The sequence below is a fragment of the Rhinatrema bivittatum genome, chromosome 2, assembly GCF_901001135.1.
Source record: "Rhinatrema bivittatum chromosome 2, aRhiBiv1.1, whole genome shotgun sequence".
Classification (NCBI taxonomy): domain Eukaryota; kingdom Metazoa; phylum Chordata; class Amphibia; order Gymnophiona; family Rhinatrematidae; genus Rhinatrema; species Rhinatrema bivittatum.
This window is the reverse complement of record NC_042616.1, coordinates 67,951,320-67,974,024: the sequence shown is the minus strand read 5'-3', so window position 1 is coordinate 67,974,024 and position 22,705 is coordinate 67,951,320. Positions and strand designations below refer to the sequence as shown.

Sequence of the window (22,705 nt, the reverse complement as noted above, 5' to 3'; positions counted from 1 at the left end):
ACCCTTTAAATTTAATTAACTATTTTATTTATTTAGCATTTGTTTATATACCGAGGTATAGCTGACATTGCCTTCACTCCGGTTTACATAATAACAACCAGTTACATTTAAATTCATAACAGTATGACAGAGATTGAATCAAAAAAACAATAACTTAATAGAATTCAATAAATACAATGAACATTAGATATGACTGTATACATATCTTGAAGTAGACAGTTGATATCGTAATTGAGAAAAGGTTTCTGCGAATTGGGGCAAGTTAGAAGGAGGGGGTTGCAGCAAAAAAAGGAATGAGAAGTGGATATGATAAAAGGTTTAAGTTCTGCTGTCAATAGGTGAGCAGTCGTAGGACTGTGAGAGTAGCCAATTTTTGAGTTCTTTTTTAAAAGATTTAGAGTTTACTTGCGAATTGAGGTGTTGAGGTAGTGAGTTCCATAATTTTGGGCCGACGATAGAGATGGCTCTATTTCTAGTGGAGGATAGCTTGGCTTGTGGTAGTGAAGGGACATCCAGTTGAATTTTATATGTTGATCTTGTGGTTCGTGATGATTTATGTAGATTTATAATATTGTCCAGGGCAGTGAAGTCAGCTTTGTGAATTGTCTTGTGTAGGATAGTGAGGACTTTATACTCTATTCTTTTTTTAATTGGTAGCCATTGTAGGTTGTAGAGTACTGGGGATATATGGTCGGATTTTCTTTTGCCAGTCAGAACTCTGGCAGCTGCATTTTGGAGTAACTGCAGTGGTCTTAAGGTTGAGTTAGGAAGGCCTATTAGAAGGGAGTTGCAGTAGTCCAAACTGGAGAATATGAGGGTTTGAAGAACGGTTCTGAAATCCAGGGGGTGAAGCAGCGGTTTAAGGTGTTTGAGTATTTGAATTTTGTAGAAGCCTTCTCTTGTTTTTGATGAGATATGCTTTTTAAAATTTAGCTCGTTATCTAGCCAAAAACCAAGGTCTTTAACGTTGTCTTTGAGTTGAATTTGCATGTTGTCAAATTGGAAGGGTGGAGTGGACGTTATTAGGGATGTGAATCGTTTTAGGACGATTAAAATTATCGTCCGATAATTTTAATATCGTCTTAAACCGTTATGGAACACAATACAATAGAGATTCTAACGATTTATCGTTATAAATCGTTAGAATCGTGAGCCGGCACACTAAAACCCCCTAAAACCCACCCCCAACCCTTTAAATTAAATCCCCCACCCTCCCGAACCCCCCCCCCCAAATGACTTAAATAACCTGCGGGTCCAGCGGCGGTCCGGAACGGCAGCGGTCCGGAACGGGCTCCTGCTACTGAATCTTGTTGTCTTCAGCCGGCGCCATTTTCCAAAATGGCGCCGAAAAATGGCGGCGGCCATAGACGAACACGATTGGACGGCAGGAGGTCCTTCCGGACCCCCGCTGGACTTTTGGCAAGTCTTGTGGGGGTCAGGAGGCCCCCCCCAAGCTGGCCAAAAGTTCCTGGAGGTCCAGCGGGGGTCAGGGAGCGATTTCCCGCCGCGAATCGTTTTCGTACGGAAAATGGCGCCGGCAGGAGATCGACTGCAGGAGGTCATTCAGCGAGGCGCCGGAACCCTCGCTGAACGACCTCCTGCAGTCGATCTCCTGCCGGCGCCATTTTCCGTACGAAAACGATTCGCGGCGGGAAATCGCTCCCTGACCCCCGCTGGACCTCCAGGAACTTTTGGCCAGCTTGGGGGGGCCTCCTGACCCCCACAAGACTTGCCAAAAGTCCAGCGGGGGTCCGGAAGGACCTCCTGCCGTCCAATCGTGTTCGTCTATGGCCGCTGCCATTTTTCGGCGCCATTTTGGAAAATGGCGCCGGCTGAAGACAACAAGATTCAGTAGCAGGAGCCCGTTCCGGACCGCTGCCGTTCCGGACCGCTGCTGGACCCGCAGGTTATTTAAGTCATTTGGGGGGGGGTTCGGGAGGGTGGGGGGATTTAATTTAAAGGGTCGGGGGTGGGTTTTAGGGGGTTTTAATGTGCCGGTTTTGCGATTTTACGTTTTTTCGATTTTTTACGATTTTTCACGATATTTTACCCCTCCAAATGGCAACAATACGATTCCCTCCCCCTCCCAGCCGAAATCGATTGTTAAGACGATCGAGGACACGATTCACATCTCTAGATGTTATACTAGAGTTTTTTCTTGAAATTAGTATACATTCTGTTTTGTTCATATTTAAGCATAATTTTAGATTGTTTAGTAGCTTTCGTATTGCTTCAAGGTGTGAGACTGCTTTTGACAGTGTTTCTTCTAAAGACGAAGTAATGGGAATAAGAAGTTGTATGTCATCAGCATACATGTAGAAAATGATGTTGAGGTTTGTTAGAAGATGGCATAAAGGAAGAAGGTAAATATTAAAGAGAATTGGTGATAAAGCCGACCCTTGAGGAACTCCAGTTTCCAGGGGAATAGCCTCAGATGAAAAGCTGTTGAAGGAGACTTTGAAAGATCTGTTTTTAAGGAAAGAGGAGAACCAGTTAAGGGTTTTTCCAGCTAGCCCGATGGATTCCAGGCTAAAGATAAGCCTTTTGTGGTTCACAGTGTCAAAAGCTGCTGACAGATCGAGGAGGATCAGAAGGTGATCAAGTTTGTTATCGAAGCTTCTTAATAAGGTGTCAGAAAGACTGAGAAGTAGGGTTTCTGTACTCAGGTTTTTTCTAAAACCGTGTTGTGTAGGAAATAGAATTTTGTGGTCGTCAAGGTGATTGTTTAGTTGTTTCAGAACCGCCTTTTCTGTCAATTTAGCAAAGAGGGGAAGGTTTGATATTGGGCGATAGTTGTTTAAATCTTCTGGGTTGAGGTTTTTTTTCTTTAGTAGTGGCGTGATTGTAGCGGTTTTTAGTTTGATAGGAAGCTCACCCTCAGTAAGAGATTTGCTGATGATTGCTGCTATTGTTGGGGCTAAAGGATGAGCGATTTCCTTTAAAGCTCTGGTTGGGATGGTGTCCATATCATGACGTGCAGGGTTTATTTTTTTCAACATTATCTCTGTTTCCAAGTTGGAGATAGGATTGAATTCAAGCCAAGGACTTATGTTTAATAATGATTGCTTTTCAAAGATAGATGGGGTGTTGAAGGCATCAGTAATTTTTGAAATTTTGTTCTTAAAGAAGATGGCTAAATCTTGGCTCAAATTTTTTTTTACAGTGGTATTGGGATTGTTGTTATCGGCGATGAGGATGTTTACTATGTTGAACAGTGATTTGGAATTGTTAGCGGAGTTATTTATTTTTTTACTGTAGTAGTCGCGTTTCGTGTTCTGAATGGTTTTTTTGTAGGCGGCTAGATGTGTGCGGAATTTCTGCTGTAATACTGGCAGTTTGTTTTTTTTGCCACTCTTTTTCGATTTTCCTGAGTGCCGTTTTCATATTTTTTAGAGTGGTGTTATACCAGGGGTTTTGGTGTTCTCTTTTGTTTCTTAGATGTTTGATTTTCTCTGGATTAATGTTGTTAGCGGTTTCTTCAGTAATTTGATACCAGGATTGGATGGCATTATTTATGTTAGAGAGGTCGAGGTTAGAAAGTTGATAACCCAGTTCTTGTAAGAGAAGATCCGATTGAAATGGTGGTCGGTATTTGAAGAAGTTTTGTGTGTCCTTAGTGTAGGTTGGATTGTTGAAATTTATTTGAGTCTTGCATAGTAGAAGATGGTGGTCTGACCAGGGAACTGGACTGTGGAAAATTGAGGTATTGGAGAAGTAGCTATTAGTGAAAATGAGGTCTAATGTATGACCTGCTTTGTGAGTGGGGTTGTGTACTTGAAGGAAGCAGTTTAAGCTTGAAAGCATGTCTATAAGGGTTTGGCAGTTTAGAGATCTTGGGTTGACATCTATATGGAGGTTAAAGTCACCAAGAATAATTGTAGGTTTTTTCAAATTAATGTGGGTAATAAGGAACTCGAGAAGCGGAGAGATGTTACTGTCGAGAAACTTAGGTGGGCAGTAGACAAGACAAATTTGTAGGTTTGGTGAGTTGAAGAGTGCAACTTCGAATTGTTTAGGGAGGTTGTGCGGGATCATTTTCATTGAGAAATGTTTTTTGATAAGTAGGAGAAGACCGCCTCCTCTTCGGTAATTGCGGGGGATTGAAAAGGTGTCATAATCATTGTTGTCAAGTTGGTTCAAAAGGACTTGATTGGTGTTTTTTAACCAGGATTCAGTTATGGCGATGAAGTCAGGGTTTTTTTCTTGTAATATGTCAGAAATTAACATGAATTTTTTGGTTAATGATTGTGCATTGATGAGTAGGAAGGTGAGGCAAAGTAAGTTTTTGTTATTTTTCATAAGTGGGATGTTTATTAGGTGCTTGTGACTATTGTGGTGTTGAAGGTTAGGAGGTTTCTCCATCTTACGAGTGCTTGTGCTAGATATTGAGTGAAATCAGGTGATGATTGCTGGATGCTGATTGGGGTTGACTGATGTCAGGTAGAGGAGTGCTGGATGCTGAATGAAGTTGACTGAGGTCTGGATGAGGAGTGCTGGATGTTGAATGAGGATGAATGAGGTCTGGATGAGGAGTGCTGGATGCTGATTGAGGAAGACTGATGTCAGGTCGAGGAGTGCTGGATGCTGAATGAGGTTGACTGATGTCAGGTAGAGGAGTGCTGGATGCTGAATGAGGTTGACTGATGTCAGGTAGAGGAGTGCTGGATGCTGAATGAGGTTGACTGATGTCAGGTAGAGGAGTGCTGGATGCTGAATGAGGTTGACTGATGTCAGGTAGAGGAGTGCTGGATGCTGAATGAGGTTGACTGATGTCAGGTAGAGGAGTGCTGGATGCTGAATGAGGATCATTGGAGTCTGGAAGATGAGAGCTGGATGAAGTTTTAGTTGCTGTGTTAAACCGGATAATGGGAGTTGGATGCAGCTTGAAGTGTTTGAATGAGGAAGGAGGTAGATTGTATAGGTAGCACTAATCGCTAGTCTAGCATTAGGTCTTGGGTCTCACAAAAGGGCACACTAAGGGGCAAGCCCCTTAGGTTGCGCCCCTTCGGACGCGCGACACCCGGCGCGCGACGCCGTCGTTGAGGGTTTAAATTTAAAGAGCTTGCCGCTGCCCACTAATTGGCAGAGTGCCTTTTCGTGGGCGTGGTTTAAACTCACCGCGATGAATTCTTCAGTTTCTCTGCTCAGTGAATTCTTAATTAATTTGGGCTTCAGTTCCCTCCCGTTTCAATTCAGAGTGCTTCGTTTGACTGACAACCGTCCACCCTCCTGTCCTCCCCCCCAAGACTTGCCAAAAGTCCCTGGTGGTCCAGCGGAGGTCCGGGAGCGATCTCCTGCACTCGGGCTGTCGGCTGCCAGTATTCAAAATGGTGCCGATAGCCTTTGCCCTTACTATGTCACAGGGGCTACTGGTGCCATTGATTGGCCCCTGTCACATGGTAGGAGCAATGTGGCATCTTGTGCCATTTTGAATACCGGCAGCCGACAGCCCGCGTGCAGATCACTCCAGGCCCCCCGCTGGACCACCAGGGACTTTTGGCAAGTCTTGGGAGGGTCAGGAGGGTGGGGGTTTATTCGTTAGTGATACGTTGTATTCGTGGGGGTTCGCCATACGTTTCGCGACCCCCCACAAATACAACAAATATGGCATATACGTTGCGGATTACCAATACGTTGCAAACGAATGCACACCCCTATCGACTGGCTTCATGTCACTCAGACAATGTAAGTTCAGTCCATCTCAAAGCATTATGGGACCTTCCGTCCTGCTTTTGGAAAGGAAGAAGAAAACCACCATTCTTATAATACCTCAAGAAGAAAAAAAAAATCTGGACTTGACCAAAATCATGTCTTTGGTGCCTGGTCAGTTGATACCATACATGTGTAGAGCATTAATCCTGCCTACAACCACTGATGCTGACCAAGGGCAGCTGGCGGTGAAAGTTGCACCCTATTATTTTATTTATGGCAGTCAGGACCATGGCATTTTTTGTTTGTTTGTTTTATGTGAGATTGCCAAGCTTCTAAAATCCCTTTCTAAAACAGCTCACCACAATGATCAGCTGATTTTAGAATCCATCACTGGTGAAACAAATTGATAACCTATAATCTTCTCTGACAACTATCCACTGTACATGACAGATGCGGCGGCTCAGCTCTTCTTACAGTGAACCTAGATTTCCTGTTAGTATGCTATCTGCGTCAAAGAGAGAACTTTTTCATCATTTTTCAGCATGTCGACTTCTCTGCCTTACTGTGGTACATGCATAGGGTTGCCAACTCTCCGAGATTGTCCTGGTTCTCCAGGAATGAGAGGTCTTCCTCCAGGGCACTGCTGCAAGCAATCCTGCAGAAACCTCACAGGAAATTCTGAAAAACTTGAGAGTCAGCTTTATCTTGCAATCGGCGTCTCATTAGGGTCACATAATCCTGGAGACTGTAGTCCTGTTTACAGCGTCAAGGTTTAAGGAGACAGATTACATGCACAAAGATGCTCAGCTACAGGAGATCCAACATTTAGAAAGAAAGTAAAGAGAATAGCATTTCCTTTCTTTTAGCCCAAAAATGCATCAGACATTTTGTTATAACTTTTTTCTTTAAGAAATGAATGCAATTCACACACAAAACATCTCAACATGCAGTGACTGAAAAGCATCTTTTTAAACCCATCTTTAAAAAAAATGTGCAACATTACCTATGAATTTTCAGAATCTTCTTTCAATTGCTTGAATTCTAAATACCCATTAGGGATGTTCATTTGTTTGACATGAAATAGGAAATGAAATGGCATTTTCAAAACGATATGATAGAAAAATCAATGAGATTTCATTGATTAATTTTTGTTTTCATTTTGAAAAATAAAAACAGATTAAAAAAAAAAAAACCCTTGAAAGAACCTCAAAAAATTCCAAGGCTCAGGAGTCTTCCTATCCTCCACTAACCCTATCCATGTGTGTGTGTGTGTGTGGGGGGAGGGGGGGGGGCCCAAAGAATTGGCCAGGCGGAATCCTTGACCTATCATTGAGGTTTAAGCTTAGGCCTAGACCCAATGCCAGGGTTCAGCCTGGAGGGGGGGGGGGGGGGGGGGACCAGTTATTAAGGCCTCAGCTGAGGCCCAGGCCTCTCACCAGAACCCAGTGGGACAGGTCCTAACAACAAGGTCTCAGCTTAGGCCCTTGCCCAGGCCTGAAGCCATGAGCCAGCTTGGAGGTTGGGTCCTAAAGCTGAGGCCTCAGTCAAGGCCAGACCCAAGGAAAGGCTTAGGTCTGGAGGGGAGGGGGAGACAAGTTGCCGAGGCCTGAGCCCTGACACTGGTACCCGTGAATTGTGGCAGCTTGGTAAGACTCTTCTCTTTAGTCTCTGAGTGTACACTGCTCAACTCACCGGTGTTCAAACAGAGATGAAATAACTAGCATTGGTAGTAGTGTAGTCTGCTAGAATTTGCGGCACTCACCCACTCTCACACGGCAGGAAAGTCACCAAATCCTGCCGCGCCCGGCCTCCCTGTAGGTGCATGCTCATAACGGGGCAGATCTTCAAACCTTCGTGCGGGCGTAAATTTGTTTGTGCAACCCGGCACAAACAAATCTACACCCGATTTATAACATGTGCGTGCTGCCGCGCACGTTATAAAATCCAGGGTTGGCGCGTGCCAAGGGGCTGCACAATTGTGCAACTTGCGCGCGCCGAGCCGCACAGGCTTCCTCCGTTCCCTCCGAGGCCGCACCAAAATTGGAGTGGCCTCGGAGGGAACTATCCTTCCGCCCCCCCAGCCCTATCTAAACCCCCTCCCACCTTTATCATTGAAGTTATGCCTGCCTTCAGGCAGATGTAACTAGCGCACGCCAGCGAGCTGCCGGCATGCCATCCCCCGGCACGGCAGATGTTCTGGCGGCCTCGGTCCTGCCCCCAGAACACCCCTGGGCTGGCGCCCCGCCCCCGGATGCCGCTGAGCCTATGCAAAATAGGCTTGGCACGTGCAGGGGCAGGGGCAGATTTTCTCGGTTTACGCGCATATGTTACCCACGTAGCCTTTGAAAATCTGCCCCAATATGCAGGAAGAACCTTTAAAGTGCTCCTGATGATGTCACTTGCCTGCCCTACTTAAGCCCAGGCCCCACAGTAGTTCCTCGCCTCAGCAACAGGCCACCTGATGTGCTTTGCTCGTCAGTGTGCATTGACTTGTTCCTATCCATTCAGTGTTATGGGGTTCCTGCGTTGCAGTCCTGCCTTTCTCTCCAGCCTTTGTCTCTTGCCTTGTCTCTGAATCCTTGCCTTACCTTGTCCTTGCCTTGCTCAGTCCTGTTTCTGTCGGTGCCTTGCCTTCACCCAGTCTTGTATTGTTCAGTTTTGTCTTGTCTCAACCTCCCTGGGCTTGACTTCCTGGATTCTGACCTCGGCTCTGGACTCTGACCTTATCTGCTGCCTGCTCTAATCTTCGGCTTGCCTACTGATTTTTCTTCTCTGCTCCTTGTCTGATTAGAAAATACCAATTTTGAAGCTCAAATTGTGCTGCATTGCTTCCCCTATTGACTTTGATGGGAAATGAATGAAAGAAATATATGAACATTTTGTTTTCATTTCTGACTAATGAAACAAATGAATGAGATAATGAAACTAATGAATGAAGGAAAACAAAAATTTTGCATCTGCACATCCCTACTAATTATAAGTTGATTAGATAACTATAATGCCCTTTATCAAGTTGTAGCCATGGGAACTTTGCAAAGACTCCAGCTCTTATAAAACACAGCTGTCAAACAGATTTTTGGAAAAATAAAACCTTTGATCAATTAACCCTGCTATTGCTGGATCTTCACTGGCTTCAATTCTTGCAGAATTAGTTTTAAGATCTTATGTCTTACAGTCAAAGCTTTGCATCGAGAGCTATTTATTTTTCAAATCTACTCAGTTGGCATGAACCAAATCATCATCTGTGTTCCTTTCAACAAGACTTAAGACTTCTATCTCCCAAGGACTTAGTTTAGAAGGGATGCATGAGACCTGTTTTTCTTATCAGGCAGCCCTCAAATTTCACGGCTTGAAATTTACCTTCAAAAGGAATATCTCAAGTTTAGGAAACATATTAAGATACTGCTCTTGTCTCAAGTTTTTGTTAATTAAGGACTATTGTTTTTATCTATTCTTTATTAGTAATTATTCAAAGATATATTTTATCTAGTTTTTTTATATTTTTTTATTTTTATATGGACAGGGTTTCATGTTTATATTTTATGTACTAGAACTGGTTCTCAGTGTCTAATCTTGTTATTGTTAAATTTTGTGTTTCACTTTGATTTATACAATAGAAAGGCAATGGAATCAAGAAACTACATTAAACTAAGACACATCAGATCTCTTATATCTTAATGATCACCTGCAGAAATGATGTGATGCACCTTACCCTTTCTGGTAAAATATGGATTCTTCTTTTACAGTATATGTATATATGTTTCATTAATTTGCTGCCACCCAGTGTTGTTTTGCGATATCACAGAGCTTAGATTCTCTGCATATTGTAGAGCTTTCTTCTTATTGGATATTATTTGAATATTGCTGAACTCCTATTGGATATGTTCTAGTTTGCTATCTCTGCAGTATTGACGCAACTGCAGCATCACTCTCCACTTCGTGGCGGGGGAAGTGGGGGATAAAGAGGAATTGGATTCAGACAATAATCAAAGCTGGGCCCTGGCTTTTAAGGTCCAGGGTACTGATACACAGACATTAGAGGAAAAGAATAAGACTGCTTCAACAGCCAAGTCCAAAAGTAAAACACATTCAAGCAGTAGCATTGTATGAACTTTTAGTGGTGAGAAGGGATAAAAAATTCATTTTTGCTTTTCAGTTCTTTTTTGGGAGATTTTTTCCCTATGAATTTTGGTTGGTGGAATGTTTGTTTCATTTCATTCATGTAAAAAAAAAAAAAAAAGAATCAAACATTTAACCCCACCCCCAAAATAAATGGGGCCTCCCATCCCATCCCCACAACCCATCCCTCCTACCCGGAAAAATGCCGGAGCCAGGATGCTTCTAAGCCCCCACTTACCTAGTTAGGAAGGGATCCACTGGCAAGGCCTAGAGCCAGGCCAAAGCCTTGGCCTTGACTAGGCTGAGGCCATGGTAGGTCACAGCAACCTCAGCCTCGACCTACCTAAGGCCGAAGCCTCAGCCTAGGCCGGGGACCAGCCCCAGGCTCGATGCTGCGACATGGCCTACAGGCAAGGCCCAACACCTGGGCCTTGGCCTAGACCAGAGCCAGAGATTAGATCTGATGCAGTGGCCCAGCCCAGAGACTGGATCCCAATGCTTGGGCTTTGGCCTAGGTTGGGGCCCAGAACTAGGTCCAATGCCGGGGCCTGGCCTGGAGGCCAAGTCCCAACACAGGGACCTCAGCCCAGATATAGGCCCAAAGCCAAGGTCTGGTATGGAGGCTGGGTCCCAAAGCTTGAACCTCAGCCTAGGGCCAGGCCCAGACCCAGAGCCCAGGCCTTTCTTCTTTAAACTTATGCCATGTGCTGGGGTTGCGCTGGAGTTAATTAATGGCAATGCCATACAATACCGTACATTAAAAGAGCGCTGTTCAGTGAGGTGAATGCACCAGAGTTAGTTAACTCTGGTGCATGGCGTCAATTTAAAGAAAAAGGAAAAAAGAAGAGGACTGCATGTACAGAGTTGCAAGACCTGGGCTCCAGGCCTGGGCCTGACCCTATGCCGAAGCCCAAGCATTGCCCCAACATTGAGCCTGCGTCTGGGCTGAGATCCCAGTTTCACCCAGCCTCTAGACCAGGCTGTAGTGTTGGGCCTGGGCTTGGGCTCTGGCCTAGGCCAAGGATCAGGCATCGGGGCCTAGCCTCCAGGATAGGCCACAGCATCAGCCCTGGTCCAGGATCCAGCTTAGGTAAGGCCCAGCCTAGCCCTTTGTATATCCGACAGATCAGATAAGTGACTGATCGCGGGTCTTGGGTCTCAGCCAAGGCCCCAGAATCATGATTTGGCCTAGGCCACGGCCCCTGCTTTTGGCCTCAGTCTGTGCCCTAGGTGAGGCTTTAGCCTCTTGGCCTAGGCCTAGACCTGATGCATTCATTTTAAATGAATGCAAAGAATAAGGTTGGTTTCATTTTGGGGCTCCTGAATGAAATGAATTGACCTTATTTGTCATGTTTTTGAAATTAATTTAAAATGAATGCACATCCTAATGAATGATCAGGAAGGCTGCTCACCCTGTAAAAATGTTGCTAGCTGTAATTTTGTTATGGGTTTAAAAGTTGCTTGGTTTTGATTTTTAATATTACTACCCTAAACATAAGACTTGAGGGTAACCTGTATGGAGCTATAGTCTCTACATTAGAAGCTTGCTGGGCAGACTAGATGGACCATTTGGTCTTTTTCTGTCGTCTTTACTTATGTTACTATGTTCTCTGTCCTCTTCCTATCGGTCCTTAGATTTTAAGCAATCTGGGACTGTCTAACTTCTTACTGAGGTTTCAGTTAGAAGCAGGCTCTTACAAACTAACAGCTCTGTTACATCCTCTTCAAGATCCTAGAAAGCCATTCGCCTTTCACCTCACATTGTCTCTGTTTCCCTTATGCTGGTAGTCTGCCCTATGTACTAGTAGCCACAACTTTCACTGTGGATGCAGTGGTCTTCTTCTGATTGCTGAGCTCCAGAAACTCATAACAGCTAACCAGGCTGCTGTCTGTAAACTATTCTTCTTTCCTTGAAAGTCACTGTGGAGCTGATGCAATAAAGCACGCCCAGCCTAGCACACAGGTTAACGAGTTTTGGACATGCTAGACTAACCCCTGATGCAATAAGGGGATCAGCACATCCAAAACGTGCGTCCAAACAAGTGCATAGCTAATAGCGCTTGTCACATGTAAATGCCATATAGGTGAGTCTATTAGCTATTCCCCCCCCCCCCCCCGATGCATAAAATTGATGTGCACCCGATGTGCACTTTTTAACATGAAAAATTTATATGTCTGCCCCAGAGCAGGTGTAAAGTCTTGACGCACGTCAAGGGCTCAAGAAATAAACAAAAAATACTGCAGCATCATAAAAAAAATAAAAAGGCTTGAGAAAAAAAAAACAATTCTGGGCGCACAATATACATGCCTATTCTACATGCTCCAGGCCGTGTAGTAAATTAGCTTCTGCGAGATAAAACGGATGCTTGTATTTAGCATCCGTTTTCGTAACCTGCACACAGTCCTTGGCATTGGGCGTCTCCTGGGCGCCCAATAGCAAGGACGCGCTAGAAATGCACAATTTATCAATAGCATATCCTTTTTAGTGCAGCAGCTGATTTGATTATTGTATTGGATGCCCAGGAGAGGAGGATGTGCGCGTGTTGAAAAAATGGGTATCTAGTTTGGATGCCCTTTTTTATGCGCTTGATATTGCATTCGCCCCTGAGAGTGTTGAACTATTTCCTTTATTCTTATAAACATTGTTTGGTGTTTAAGAACTGAATTCTCAGATATATGTAAGTTGGGATGAGAAGGTTTAACTGACTGTCTAGGAATTCAAACTAGAGGGTGAATTCTGAAGACAGGACAATATCGGGAAGATTTTAAATCAATTGCACGTAAAAACTGGAGTTTTGCATATGGCCGGGCCTTGCGTGCGCCGCGCACATTTTCAAAGGGGCCTAGCCATGCGTGTAATTCCCATTATGTGCAGAAGTACCAGGCTGAAGGAAAGGGACGGTCCAGGGGGCATGGAGGGGTGGGGCTGGAGATGGCATTTGCCGCTGTGTCGGGGAAGGGACTGCCAGCGTGCACAAGTTGCTACTGCTCCAACGAAGGAGTAAGCAACAAAATAAAAAGAAAAAAGGTAGGAGAAAGGGTTTAGGGGTGGGGAGGAAAGGGGAAGGTTAAGGGAGGTTAGGTAGGGGGTAGGGAACTGGGGAAGGCCGAGATGCGATGTCGTGCGAAAATTGCCAAAGTCTCCTCCCCTTGCTCGCGCCGCCCGCACATGTGTGCACAGATTATAAAATCCGGCGCAAATGTGTGTGCGGTCCCTGGATTTTATAAGATGCACACACCGGCGTGCGCATATTATATAATTGGTGAGTCCATGTGTGCACCTAATACCCCTAAGTGTGTATTAAATGAGGCCACACTGCTTTCTGTATTATCAAGGCTATTTTAAGAAAGGATTTCACAGGAAATCTGCCAAATCTTTTGAATTTTTACCTTAGGCAATGTCCGAAAATTCCTGTAAGCTAGCAAAAGCACCACAGAATTCCTTAATATTTTGATTTGTTTACCATAATTTCACTAAAATGTACATTAGAAACATCATTACTTATTCCTATGCATTTTAGATGACATTTTTCTCCGTACAATGGAGGGAAATCTGAAAAAAAAAAAACTGTAAAAGCAAAAACTGAAAAAAGTGCTTGTTTTTTTTATTTTATATTTTTGTTGCCATAGAAAATCATAAATATCACTGGTCCTACTTAAAGCAGGACTGCATATAGTAAAATAAGCAGCAGTGAGACATCCAGACTTGGTCACAGCCAGTGATGAGGATAATTCTCTGAATGAATGTGCATTGATGGCTGGAAATTGTTTTGATGAATAGAAGCAGAGTATTTTTGGATAGGGGAAGGAAGAGGGAGGGAGAGCAATAGGAAAGGGTAGATTGCTGACCCGTCACAAACTAAGGGGCCGATGCAATAAAGGCGCGTAGAAAGCGGGCCCTGAACAGTCAGCGCCCCTTCTTTTAACTTGCGCATGGTGCCCCAAAAGGGGGGCACCATGCAATATTTAAATTAGGGAGTCACGGCTGCCTGTCTGCCAGTAAGGAAAACGGCCCCCAAGTTTATCGGCGGCCATTTTCATTACTGGCAGACAGCCGGTTATGAAAACTGAGGCGAGTTTACCGGCGTCGGTCTTTATAACTCGGCAGTCTGCCGAGTTATTTTATTTTATTTTTTTTACTTTAAAAAAGAAGTACAGAAAAGCAGTTTTAAAGTACAATAAGTCTCTGAATTCTTTTTAATAACGTTGTTATGCTGTTGCTAACCAATGATGAATAAAGTACTTCTTACCATTAATGTGACTTCTGGTGCTGCATGGTTTTGCTGATGGCTTTGTGGTCTGGTTGATACATGGTGAGGTTAAGCTTCATGCAGGCGTTGAGACTTCCACCCATTAAACGTGATCGTAAGTTGGTCTTAATGTTCTTTAGATGTGAGAAAGACTGCTCATATGCATACGTAGAGCCAAACTTTGTCAGTACAACAATACTCACATGCTGCAGGGTATGGTATGTGACGGGAAGCACGTTCCAAATTTTGACAATCAGCTGGTCCGTGGGTTGAAGTTTTTTCATTTCTCCCCACTTGTATTTGCTCGCCAACTCTGCTTGCTGTCGTGCAAGTCTTTCCAAATCTTCATTCAGTGACTTGAACTTATTCACCCACATGTCTGAGGCCTTCAGGTCAGCTGCTTGTAGCTCAAAATCTCTGACAGAGACATCGGGGATGTAACTCAGGTCAGCGCTGTCCACTGCACACTCGTGTGGATGGGTGATGAACTTAAAAGATGAGTGTGCTCACGAAATTCTCCAAAGCACGCTTTGAATGACTGCAGGAGATTAGATGTGAAGCCCGCTAGCTGCTGAACATCAAGATGTTGAGCAGGGTCATTTGCTGTGCATGCATCTTTAAACTCTCCCAGTTTTTCAAAGTGTAGTAAACGACCTGTATCAATGTCGGCGATGAAGAGTTCTAGCTTGTTTTCAAATGCAAACACTGCTTGTTGAAGGGATAAGACTGTATTTCCAACGCCTTGCATTTTCACATTGAGCTGGTTCAGATGTTCAGTCATGTCCACGAGATAGTAGAACTTCAGGAGTCACTCAGCGTTAGCTAACTCAGGATGCTCGACATTTTTCATTTCAAGAAAAGTCCGGATTTCGCTCAGACAAGCCGCGAAACGGCTGAGCACCTTCCCTCTTGACAACCAACGCACATTGCTGTGCAGAAGCAGACCAGGATAATTATTCCCAACTTCATCCAGCAGTGTTTTAAACTGGCGATCATTTAAAGCTCGGGCAACAATAAAGTTGACCACCCGAATGACCAGCAACATCACCTCACCAAGCTGCTTGCCACACATCTGAGCACAAAGCACCTACTGATGTAGGATGCAGTGAAAACTTAGGATGGGTCTCTTTTCATGTTCATGAAGAAGTACTGCAAATCCTCTGTTTTTCCCCATCATGCACAGAGCACCATCAGTACACACCGAAATAAGTTTATCCATCGGTAGATTTTTTTCTTTAGCGAGCTCAGTGAAAGACTTGAATAAATCCTCCCCTCTTGTTGTCCCTTTCATAGGCAAAACAGCAAGACTTTCCTCACGTAGTGTGTCACCAACAGCATACCTTGCAATCACGCTGAACGGGGATAAATGGCTTAGTCTGTTGACTCTTCCAAAGCGAGAGAAAAGAATGGTGCTGCATTTATGTCCTTCACTTGTATTGCCTCAATTTGATTTGCCATCATGATGGTACGATCGTGAACAGTTCTTGCCGACAGAGGCATGTCTTTTATTCATTTGATTATCTTGTCTTTATCCAAAAAGTCGTCAAAAAGTTCATTGGCAACATCAAGCATGAATGTTTTGGCATACTCCCCATCTGTGAATGGCTTTCCGTTTCTCACAATTGCTAAAGCACCAGCAAAGCTAGCCGAATTCCAGTCACCTTGTTGGGTCCAAACACGGAGTTGCTGCTGACTAGCTTGCACTCTGCACAGTAGCTCTTGACATGCTTTCTTCCTGCTGTCCCCTGCAGGATATTTCGATGCAAATGTAGTATGGCGTGTGTCGAAGTGCCGCTTTATATTTGACCATTTCATTGATGCAATTTTATCATTGCATATTAGACACTGCAGAACCTTCTCTCTCCACAAAGGCGAATTCCTCTGTCCATTCCTGCTGAAAAGTATGATACTCCTCATCTTTTTTTCTTTTAGCCATCTTTTTCGATATAAGGGTTTCTGCAATTAACTAGCTGACTACTTGATTAAAAGGAGGGACGTTTACTTCCTGACCTCACAATGACCTGTGTACGTTACGCATTTCGGTCCATTTCCTTCCCACTCATTCTCCTTCCCACTCCCTCCCCCTCATTCTCCCTCCCACCTCTATTCTCCCCCCTCTAGTCTCCCTCCCACTCCCTCCCCCACAGTCACTCTCTCCTCCCTCCCCCCCTCAGTCACTCTCTCCTCCTTCCCTCCAGTCATTCTCTCCTCCCTCCCCCCTCCCCTCAGTCACCACCTCTCTCAATCCCCTCCCCTTTCAGCTCATCCACAACCCCTTCCCTCAGTCACTCCCCCTCTCTCAATCCCCTCCCCTTTCAGCTCATCCACAACCCCTTCCCTCGGATGGCGCAGACGGAAGATCTCAGGGGGGAGTCCCTCCCTCGCGTGCGCCGCCCGCCGCTCCTCGCCGCCACTACTGCTCCTCCCAGCACCATTTTGTTTTCAGGCACGCTCTGCTCTGACTGACGTGCTCGCCCGCGCATGCACGGTAGAGCTGCTCTCTACTGCGCATTTGCGGGCCATCGGTCAGAGCCCATTTATAAGGTAGATTTGTCTGTGAGCCAGATGCAGCCATCAAAAGAGCCACATCTGGCTCGCGAGCCATAGATTCCTGACCCCTGCATTAGGGGATTGATTAGCGCCTATTTTACCCATGTCTAACTGCTCGTTAAGAGTGCGCTCGGCATATTGCATCGGCCCCTAAGGGCCTGATTCATCAAGGTATTTTCCAATAGACACAGAATGGGAGCAAAGCCTTAGTGACTCAGGCAGTAAGGATGGGTTAAAATATTATTTCAAATTCGACCTAAGAACAGAGTATTATCAGATAGATAGGTAGGGTTTAAAATTTTGAATATGTAAAAAAAATCCTATATAAAATCGAATAAAATGGCAAAGATCTTTAGAATGTTAAAGTTCATGCTGGCAGCTATGTATAAACATTTTTACATATATTGTATATATATAGGAAATCTTGGCTCATGATTTAACCCTCTTCCCTCTCCCCCACCCAATTAATATTCAGGGTTTATGATTTTTGGCTCATCTCTATCAGTTCTATCAGAAATTATTTGTTCAAGCAGCTCTTGCTAGTCTACAGTACAATGAAGTAACTGGATGAATATTCTGAGATGTGTCAATGCATCGTGACGTGTAAGACATTTTCTATCATCTTCCATCCTTGGGATGTACTGCCTGTAAACTTGTAGATTATCAGACTTCTGATGTTTAAAAAAATGATTACATCCTTACTTGCAGACATCTAGAAACATAAATTATTATTATTATTATTTAATTTTTATATACCAAAGTTTCATGAGAACATATCACATCAGTTTACAATAGTTAACAAATATTCGTTTAAAAATATTTGCATTTCCAAAATTAAAAGGAGATATGAAAATACAGAGTTTCATGATAAACTACTAAAACAAATAAAATAGTAAAATAAATAGACAAAATTTAAACAGTAAAGAGGCAGAACAGTAAGAGCAGAGATAAAATAATTAACTAAGTGCTTATATTAAAGGTGAGTATAATCCTTAGGTTAAAGTTCTTGGAAGGCTTGATTAAATAGCCATGTTTTAATACCCTTTTTAAATATTTTAATGTCAGATTCCAACCTTAGTTCCTGGGGTAGAGAGTTCCACAGCTGGGGCCCTGCAATGGAAATAGCCCTTTCTCTGACGTTATTTAAATGAGCAATTTTTGGAGAAAGTATAGGTAGCATCCCTGTACCTGTTGATCCTGTGATTCTTGATGTGATGTGATATGAAAATGTAGTGTAGAGGTTAACCATTCTATCATTTCATTGTAGAGGGTTTTATGAATTAGCGATAGAACTTTATGCTACGCCCTGTATTGGTGTAATGTGATCAGATCTTTTAGTTCCTGTTAGGAGTCTAGCTGTTGAGTTCTGTAATAGTTGTAGTGGTCTAGTCACATTCGCTGGTAGGCCTAAAAACAGTGAATTACAGTAATCTAATTTTGATAAAATCAGAGCTTGTAAAACTGTTCTAAAATCTTTTGGAAATAAGAGAGGCTTCAATCTTTTAAGTACATTTGATTTAAAATACCCATTGTTAATTATTTTTTTAATGCAAGTTTTCAGTGTGAATTCACAATCAAAGAAGATCCCAAGATCTCATATTTCCAGGGAGATGGGATAATTTTTGGCAGCTTCCTGAATTTCAAGTTCTTTTGACTGGGTTAATGTAGGGGCCATATATAAAATTTCAGTCTTTTTCGCATTCAGAGAAAGATTAATTTTGGATAGAACTTAAGAGTTAGATCAATTTATTTTTCAATTGGAATTAAAATTTGAACATTGTCAGCATAAATAAAATGCGCAAGATTGAAACCAGATAAAATTCTGCACAAAGGAAGCATGTCAACATTAAAAAGAGGCGCTGACAAAGAGGATCTCTGTGGTACCCCATGTTGAAGATATATTGGTTGGGATTCTTTATTATGAAATTTCACTTTAAAAGATCTATTCTTTAAGTAGGAGTCAAACCATTCAGTGCAGAGTCTTTAATCTATCTAAGAGAATTTTATGATTAACTGTATCGAATGCTGAAGATATATCCAGCATAATCAGAAAATAAGTTTGGCTGTTATTGGCTCCTCTAAGGATAATCCATAATATATCGGGCTTGGTAGTGTGTCCATCAGTGCTCGCGCATGTTCCCCAGTCCACCGATAGATGGCGCTATAATATATCAGGCTTGGTAGTGTGTCCGTCAGTGCTCGCGCATGTTCCCCAGTCCACCGATAGATGGCGCTATAATATATCAGGCTTGGTAGTGTGTCCGTCAGTGCTCGCGCATGTTCCCCAGTCCACCGATAGATGGCGCTATAATATATCAGGCTTGGTAGTGTGTCCGTCAGTGCTCGCTCATGTTCCCCAGCCGGCTGATAGATGGTGCAGGCGACCCCCTGGCCACCTTGGAGGCTCAAACACACCATACGGCGGCCATGTCACAACACCAGCTACAAAAGGTACTCCTGGGGGAATTCAGCGCTACTGCGGAATGCAGATTTTGCGCAGAATTCCTCCTTCCCGCAGATTTCCTCCGTCACCTCGCCGATTTCCTTCCTCGCCAGAAGACTATTTAAAACCGGAAGGACAGCGGCCATTGTGGGACAGGCAGAAAATAGCAGAGGAGACCCTGGCATGCCACGAATGGAGTGCGTCCTGCGGCACACGCTTGGTTCGCGGAAAAGATGAAGGCCCGCTGTGCCATTTGCGGCGAAAAGGGAAGGCCCCCGTATGCTGCGATCGGCGCGCCTGGCCTTCATCTTCGCCGCGAATGGAGCGTGTGCTGCAGGACGTGCTCCGTTCGCGGCATGCCGGGGTCTCCGCTGCTATTTTCTGCTGTCTCTCCTACTCCCCCACATCCCCTTTCCTCTCTCACACACACACATTCTCTCTCACCAGCATCCCCCTCCCCTCATATAGGCTCCCTCTCTCTGAAACCCACACTCAAGCATCCCCCCACCCCCTCTTACAAACCATGCTCTAACCATTAGACCTCGGTACTCCTCCACTTGTGCAATTAATGAACTGCTACTGCTGTCATCTACAAGCCATTTATAATCTATGTGCCCCCAGACACTGGGTATTTACTGTGTCTTGGCATGCATCAAGGGGTGCGCAAACGTCTTATGATCTACTGCTAGGGTGACAATGTAGCTTTGTGTTCAGGTATAACAAGTTGAGGCTAGTCCTACTTTTACCCCATTGCATGCAGGGAGATGGAGTACTGATTTAGGAACATAGTAAATGATGGCAGATAAATGGTCTAACCAGTCTGCCCAGCAAGTGTTTTAGGTAAGTACCTGCCGCTCCTTACATGTTACCCAGACATAGAAATATGCATTTATTTATTTATTTTAGAAAGGAATATTCCACTCAGACAAAATTCAAAGTGGCTAACAAAAACAACAATCATAAAAATAACATTAAGTGGAGACAAACTACAAATATGATCCCCTTCCAGAACAGGAATTGTGGACTGGTATAACTCCAGATAAAAGTTTTTTGGGAAATGTAATACCCCCAAGCAAAGTTCAGGGTTGTAAAAATCAAAAAACTTGATTGAAAAAATATGTTTTAAATAGGTTCCTAAAATCTTTAGCACTAGTTGTTAAATGCAATTGTTCAGACAACATGTTCTAAAACATTGGACCTGAGAGAGAGAGAGCTTTTTCCCAGGTCTCAGCAAGGTGGACAGCCTTTAAGGATGGTATATTGTGACGAGCAAAGGGCATAGGAAGGATTGTATATTTGTAGCATCCTATTAATCCAAGATGACTCAGTTATCCCCCAGCAGTTTCTAAATTAATGTTAAGGTTTAATACTTTACTCTCCATTCCGCTGGGAAGTTTCCTGAGGATTGGAATGATATGCTCACTCATGCATATTCACACCTATAAAAAATATAGGCCGCTGTGTTCTGAACAAACTGCAGCTTGTGGAGTAAAGAGCTTGGGACACCAAGACAGAGTGAGTTACAGTAATCAAGGCCAGTAAACTGTAAGGCTTGAAATACTCTCTGAAAATCCTGTGTACTCAATAAAGATCATAATCCACATTGCAACTTAAATTTAAAAAATGCTGCCTTAACAATTCCATTGTTCTGAGAGCTCATAGATAAGCTTGAGTCAAGTTTGACACCCAGACTTTTTGATTTGTGTCGGTATCAATATCTGATTACCCTCAAAAGGAAAAAAAAAAGGCAAGTTTACCATATGCTAGAACACATTCTAAAATTATAATTTCAGTTTTTTCACTGTACAAAGTCAGCTTATTATGATGTAGCCAATGCCATTGCTTCATAGATGAAAAACAGATTGATACTAATTGAATAATAGTATTCCAAGATGATAATGCTGGAACAAACAACTGATTATCATCTGCATATTTAACACCAAGACTAGCCAATAACTTGAAAATCAGAGCTATTTATATGTTAAAAAGTGCTGCCGAGCATGCAGAACCCTGTGGAATGTCAGTCTGAATCATACGCCATGAAGAGATGGAAGATGCTCTACAGATTTGATGCTGGCTATCAGAAAGGTAAGATGCAAACTGTGGAACTGTTCCTCCGATCCCACATTTTCTCAAGCGATAGATCAAAATTTCATGATTTACAGTGTCAAATGCTGTGGAGATGTCCAGCAAGACCAATATATAATGCTGACCATGAGCAAAGCCGCGCCTAGTCATATTGAAAGTAAGGTCTTGGTACTAAAAGACTTCCGAAATCCAAATTGTTAAGGGTTAAGGACCAAATCATTCAGCTGCGAATGAACAGCTACCTCAATTAGCTTTGCAAAAATGATAAAGAAGAAATAGGTCTGTTATTCACTATGCAGACAGGATTTAATTAGGCCTTTTTCAAAAAAATAACAGAAGCCTTGCAAAGGCTAGCTGGAAGAGACCTTCAAGTAAAGATAAATTAATAACTTCAAAAAAAGAGAAACATCTTCTCTAAGGGTCTTCAACAATACTGTTGGGCATGGATTTAATAAAAAGGAAGAGGAATTCATAGCTGAAATAAGCTGTGCCATTTCCTTTACAGAGATCATACAAAAGTTGTCCCATTTCATTACTACATCAAAAGGTGCCAAAGAAAAACAGGTTGTTAGAAACTTTGGACAGAGTCATGAGCTTATCTTCAAAGAAATGTGCAAAGTCTTCCCAAAGTCTTTATCGAGCCTGATGGTGAACTAGTTTTCTGAGAATTACTCCCAGTGGCACATGTAAAGTATTCAATTGTTTGAAACGTTCCCTTGAATTAATACCAACTTCCTTAATTCTAGTTGAAAAATAGGTTATCTTTTTGGTGTAGCAGAGGTTTCCCCATTGCTTCATTTCCATTCTCCAGGCAGTAGGGATTGTCTGTGTTTGTCCTATGCCCTTTTGAGTTTCATTACCGTTCTTCTTTTCACTCTCTCTTCTGGGAAGGCATTCCATGCATCCATCACTAGTAAATGCAATAGGAAAACCAGTACTACATATCCCTGCATGCAATGGGGTAAAACTAGGACTGGCTCGACTTGTTCCCCTGGACATGGAGTTATATGATCATGCTACTAGTGCAGAAATGTGAATATTTGACTTATATTTGTAGACTTGACATTTACTTCAAACCATTTGGGATCTGACTTGGACTTTTAAAGTGGTTGAAAGTGAAATACTTCGATCCAGTCAGCAGCAGAAGAAATGACTCAAAGCACCTTTACTGCTATTTTGTTTTTCTTTTGACTGCCAAGCCCAAATTGATTCAGTGTGAGAAGGAGAACAATGTGTTGAACGCTGCTGCTTCTTCCAGTTCGATTCAGCCCCTGGTCTCTCATGGCAATTCCACAAGGAACAGGGAATACAGCTTGAGCCCATTCTGCAGGCACAGAATCATGGGAGACAGGGACACTGGACATGGTTACCTGGCAATATTAATTACAATGTCATGCCATGTTTATGATGCTGCACTGCAGTATGAAGGCTTTGGATGTATGAGCTTATAGGTCTCAAGGAACATGATAATAGGGAGGCCATTTGGGAACTATTTATTCTTCCTTAATGATGGCTCCTGCACAATTCATCTTGGAAAGAAGTTGAGTTTTTTGAGGGGAGGGTTTTAAATTTTATGTAATGAAACTTTAAAAAAAATTGAAAT

The 22,705-nt window shown here is 43.2% G+C and overlaps 1 protein-coding gene across 1 annotated transcript in view; it reads left to right on the top strand.

Annotated features, from left to right (window-relative positions):
- Positions 1 to 22,705, top strand: part of WNT9A (Wnt family member 9A) — a 293,795-nt gene that overhangs the window by 42,353 nt on the left and 228,737 nt on the right. The gene's annotated exons all lie outside the window — the stretch shown is intronic.